Raw genomic sequence first — 6,000 nt, 5'->3', positions numbered from 1 at the left:
GAAAAGAACTATTAATAATAAAGATAGAAATTAAGGAAATAAAAATAAATAAAAAATAGAGATCAACAAATCCAGAAGTTGTTTCTTTGAAAAGACGTATAGCACTGATAAACTTCAGCCAAGAATGTTCAAGGAAAAAAAGGTGAGAAGGCAAAAATAAACAATATTAAGAATATTCAAGAAAACATAATTACAGATACTACAGAAATTACATGGATTATATAAGGATATTATAAACAACTTTCTGGAAATGAAAATGAAATGGACAAATTCTTAGAAAAATATGTTATCAAAACTGATTAAAGAAGATAGAAAACCATAAAAATTTTACAACCATTAAGAAATTGAATCACTATGCAAACATTTTCCCACAAAGAAAACACTAGCTCTGGATGGTTCTATTGGTGAATTTTTCCAAATGTTTAAAAAACAAATAATTTTATCTTATAAAACTACCTAGAGAATGGAAAAAGAAGGAACTCTTTTTTCTCATTTTATGAGATCAGCATAACTTTGAGACCAAAACAAGCAAGAATAATTCAAGAGAGGAAAATTATAGATCAGATTCACTCATGGACATAATCAAACAAATCCTAAACAAATTACTGAAGCATGTAATCCTGTTATTTATAAAAAAGATAATATATCATGACCAAGTTGGGTTTGTCCCAGGAATGCAAAGTTGATTTAACATTAGCAAAACAATCATTGCCACTCATTACCTTCAGATATTAAAGGAGAAAATCAGCAATCCTGTCATTAGTTGCAGGAAAAGCATTTGACAAAATTCAACATTTGGTAATGTTAAAAACTCTCAGCAATGTGGGAATAGAAGGCAAGTTCTTCCTCCTCTTAAAGAGCATCCTCAAAAACTACAGCAAATATCTGGGCTGGCCCGGTGGCATAGTGGTTAAGTTCGCGTGCTCCACTTTGGTGACCCAGGGTTCGCAGGCTCGTATCTCAGGAGTGGACCTACACATCGCTTATCAAGCCATGCTGTGGCAGGCATACCACATATAAAAGTAGAGGAAGATGGACACAGATGTTAGCCCAGGGCCAACCTTCCTCAGCAAAAGAGAAGAGGACTGGCAATGGATGTTAGCTCAGGGCTAATCTCCCTCACACACACACACACACACACACACACAACCAAAAAATCCCACAAAACTGCAGCAAATATCACCCTCAATTTGAAAGCAGTCCTTTTGTAAGATTAGAAGCAAGACAAGCATACCAACTACCACTACTCAAATGATAAAAGAAAGGATTGATACATTTATGTAAATTAATAATAGGAGCTTCTGTTCACCAAAAGATACCATTAAGAAAAGTGAAATGACAAGCTAAAAAATAGGGGAAATAATATGCAACATATATAACTGACATGTATCAGAACTTGGAATATATAAAGAACTAACAAAGATATGAGAAATGCAATAGAAAAATAGGCAAAAGACTAGAACAAGACTTCACAGAAAACTCAAATGGCAATAAACATGGAAAAAAAGGTCAATCTCACTAGTAATCAGGGAAACGCAAATTAAAATACTACAATAATAACACTAATAAGAGTTAAGATTATAGTGTGCTTTCTGTATAATGTAGACTATTTTAGCGCCATAACTATAGTAACTTTTAAAATTCTCACAACAATCCTATGTGATAATATGATAGGCATGAAGTGCTATTAACTCATATGCTGTGCATGAAAAAACTCAGAAAGTTTTCAAGTCAAGCAGTATAACACCTCCAACTTTGTTCTTTTTCAAAGTTGATGACAATTCTGTATCTCTTGTATTTCCATAAGAATTTCAGAACCTGCTTGTCAGTTTCTACAAACGAATCCTGCTGGGATTACAATCGTGATTGCATTGAATCTATGAATCAATTTGGGAATAATTGACATCTTAACAATATTGAGATTTCCAACCTAAGAACAAGGTATAGCTTCCCACTTTCTTAGGTCGTCTTTAATTTCTCTCAGCAATATTTTGTAGTAATCGATGAACATATCTTGCACATGTTTGTCAGATTTACCCCTAAATATTTCATATTTTTGAAGCTATTGTAAAATGTATTGTTTTTTATATTTTCACTTGCAATTGTTTGTTGATGGTATATAGAAATACGCTTTATTTTTTAAAATTGTGGTGAAATACACATAAAATTTACCATCTTAACCATTTTTAAATGTATAGTTTAGTGATGTTAAGTACATTGACATTGTTGTGCAACCACCATCACTATCCATCTTCAAAATCTTTTCATCTAGCAAGACTGAAACTCTGTACTCGTTAAACAATAACTCCCATTTCCTCCTCCCCTCAGCCCCTGGCAACCACCATTCTACTTTCTGTCTCTATGAATTTGACTACTCGAGGTACTTCATACAAGTGGTATCATACAGTTTTTGGTTTTTTCATGACTGGCTTATTTCACTTAGCAAAATGTTCTCAAGGTTCATCCATGTTGTATCATGTGTCAGAATTTCCTTCATTTTTAAGGGTGAATAATATTCCATTGTATGTATATACCACATTTTGTTTATCCATTTATCTGTCAATGGACATTTGGTTTGCTTCCACTCCTTGGCTATTGTGAATATCGCTGCTACAAATATGAATGTGCAATTATTTTTTTTTTGTGTGTGTGAGGAAGATCAGCCTTGAGCTAACATCTGATGCCAATCCTCCTCTTTTTGCCGAGGAAGATTGGCCTGGGCTAACATCGGTGCCCATCTTCCTCTACTTTATACGTGGGATGCCTGCCACAGCATGGCTTGATAAGCAGTGCATAGGTCCGCACCCAGGATCTGAACCTGTGAACCCTGGGATGCTGAAGCAGAGTGCACAAACTTCACCACCATGCCACTGGGCTGGCCCCTGGCTTTTATTATTTAAAAAACCATATGAAAATTCTAGCAGTTAAAAATACAATGACCAATATTAAGAACTCAATATATAGTTTTAAGAACTTAGCTTACATAGCTAGATAGAAAATATACAGACTCATGCACAAAGAAAGAGGCAAAAAAGATGATAGGAAATACAGATGGTAACCAATGAAAAATTCTGGCATATGTACAATTGAAATTCTGAAAGGAAAAGAAAGATAAGAAGAGATAGCGGCCAAGAATTTTCCAACACAGCTAAAAGATATCAAGCTACAAATAAAAGGGACTCCATGAGTGGTACTCAGCTTACTCACGAACCCAGGTGGGATAAATATAAAGAAAATCACATCTACACGCATCACAGGAAAACTGTTGAAAACTAAAGAAAAAAATACTAAAAGGAACCAGAGGAAAAAAGAGATTACTTTTCAAAGGAGTAACAAAGGAACGATGGAAACCAGAAGACAATGGAAGGACATCTTTAAAGTGCTGGAAAAAACTTGCCAAACTAGAATGCTATAACCAGCAAAAATATGAAGGATAAAATAAAGTTTTTAGGCAAATAAAAATAGAGAGAACTTGCCACCAGCAGATCTCTTGCTCTGAAAAGAGGAATTATTCAAACAGAAGGAAAAAAATTGAGTTGGAAGCACATAAATGCATATTCAAACAAGAAGCAACATAAAGGGTGATATAATGAGTACCGACTGTACAGAACAATGATTATAAAATCTTGTGTGGCTTAAAATACATGCACAGTTAAAATCCATGACAGCAATAAACACAAAAGGGGAAGGGGTAATAAGTGGGCAAAAGGAAATAAATAGTAAGATGGTAGGTATAAATTCAAATGCAGCAGTAATCATATTAAATGTAAATGGACTAAAAACTTTTCCTGTTGAAACAAGGATAGAGCAGCTTTCCAATTTTAGGCTTAGCTAGACTCTGCATGAAATGTAGTTACCAAGTACAACTGAAAAGACGGGGATTCCTAGAGCTAAAGGTGGAAGGAGGAAATAACTTTTAGCTGCCAGCCCTGCAGGGACAAACTTTGAGCAAAGTTTGAACCAAGAAAAACTGTCTTTTTAGTGCTACAGATTGTTTTTTAACATGCAAAAGATGAGGACTTGAATCTGGTTTTGTTGCAAACCTTTTATTTTGAGAAGACCTCCTGAATGTGTCATTAAGTTATGCAAATGTAAGGCAAACACTCTCTATGGAAGCTGTTTGAAAAGCTAAACTGTGCTTTGTTGTTGCAGATTCTTTTAAATTCTTGCTACTGTGTGTTTAGATCCCATTTTGGTCTTTTCACAGGAATGGCTGAAGCTAATTTTCTTCCAAATTATCCAAAAGCAAACACAACTCATCTCTGTATTCTTCTTCTGAAGACCACACACTAGTCTCACACAAAGAACTCATTTTCTTTCTATTAATATGACTTTATCTGTCCTCTTTAGGGGGAAAAAAAAAACCCTTGTTTATTTTTCTAAAAGAATCTCCCTCCTTTTTTTCTGGATGTATTTCCATTACAAATAGCTCCCATTTTACCTGAGAATGCATCTGTCTGATTTATGCAGGATGGAAAATATCCCTTCTAATAGTTATCTTGTATCCCCAAATTTCCCTCTTAATTTGGGGACAGGTCTTGGAAATAGGTGATTAAGGGTGATTCAGTAAATCTCACCACACCACACTTATGTTATCAGTGTCAGTGGTAGGATATTGAGTTGGCTAGACCATCATCTGAAAATATGTTTTTATGTTATTGAATGGTCTGGACAGTCTATATTATAGAACAATAAAGCTAAGGATTAGAGTGGAGAAAAGGTGTAGAGATAGGAAAGTATAGGTTAAGATGTAAACAAGGCAGTGCTTGAGCTGGGGGTGGAAATTCCACCTGTTTCTTAGTGGCTTAAAAATATTCATTCACTAGACACGTTTTTTTGAGTCTGTACTACTTGTACAACACTATGCCACTGGAGACGCAAAGAGACACCCTAGAAGAGCATACATCTGGGAATACATTTATAAAATGTATGTAAGAGCTACACACCAAGTGCCAAATGAACAGGGCAAATAGTCAATACTGCAAAAGTTCAGAAAAGGAAGTAAACATTGAAGTTAAGGCAATGGGAGAGACGGTGGTTTCTGAAAGGTAAAGCTGAGATAAACTGAGAAGGTGTTCTGGAGGACAGTCTACGCAGGGGGCACAAAGCAGATAAAGGTCCAGTAGCAGGAAAACCTTCCACACAAAATTGTTAAGTATTTGATATGTCTTTTCATTTGTCATTTACTGCCTTTCCCGAGAATGCAAGAAAAAAAAAGTATCACTCAGTCTCTGCCTCAAGGAGTTTAATGAGATGAGAGACAAGACAAAGAAACATACACGCAGTCAGTAGAGGACAGACAGGTCATGAAAAAGTGCTGGTGCGTGGTTCAGGCACAAATTCAGCTAAGGACAATTCTGCATAGGGCATGAGTAGAAGACAGGCCTTGGAATAAGACAGATCTAGGCTCTAAACTCAGATGTGTGCCACGAAACAGCTGTGTGACCTTGTGCAAGTCTGTGCTGTTTCCTATAAACATGGCTCTGGTAAGGTCCAACAAGTCTCTCAGTTGTGGGGAGGATGACGTCACTGTGGAGAAAGGACTTGACACGAGTGTCTAAGTTTCTACCCTTTCCCCCTCCTCATCACACCTACTCTTGCTTACAAAAAGGGTGAGATGTGCGGGGTGATGGTGCGAGCCGAAAGGGAATGATAAAGGGAGGCAACTTCCTCCCGGCCCTTCGCCCACAGCTCCCGGCCTCAGGTTCCGGGAGAGTCGCCGTAGAAGTGGGGTGAGCGCACAGAAGCGGGGAGGGAGGATCTGCTCACTGTAAACAGACGCCATCAAGAGTTCAGCTCCCATCTGCTACCGGATTTCCGTGCCACACTGAAGCCACCCCACCCATGCGCCTGCCCTCAGTGTCCCCAGCTGTGTAATGGGGACACACCGTCTCCTTCTTTCCCGGGTACCCGCCTGACCTAACCGCGTGAGAAAGGCGAGAAAGAGCCCCCAGCTGGTGGCCTCCAGCCCCGCCAGGTCCTCCTCCCACTCTGGCTTTG

Source organism: Diceros bicornis, chromosome 29 (assembly GCF_020826845.1).
Source record: "Diceros bicornis minor isolate mBicDic1 chromosome 29, mDicBic1.mat.cur, whole genome shotgun sequence".
Classification (NCBI taxonomy): Eukaryota; Metazoa; Chordata; class Mammalia; order Perissodactyla; family Rhinocerotidae; genus Diceros; species Diceros bicornis.
Note: the sequence above shows the minus strand (reverse complement) of the source record.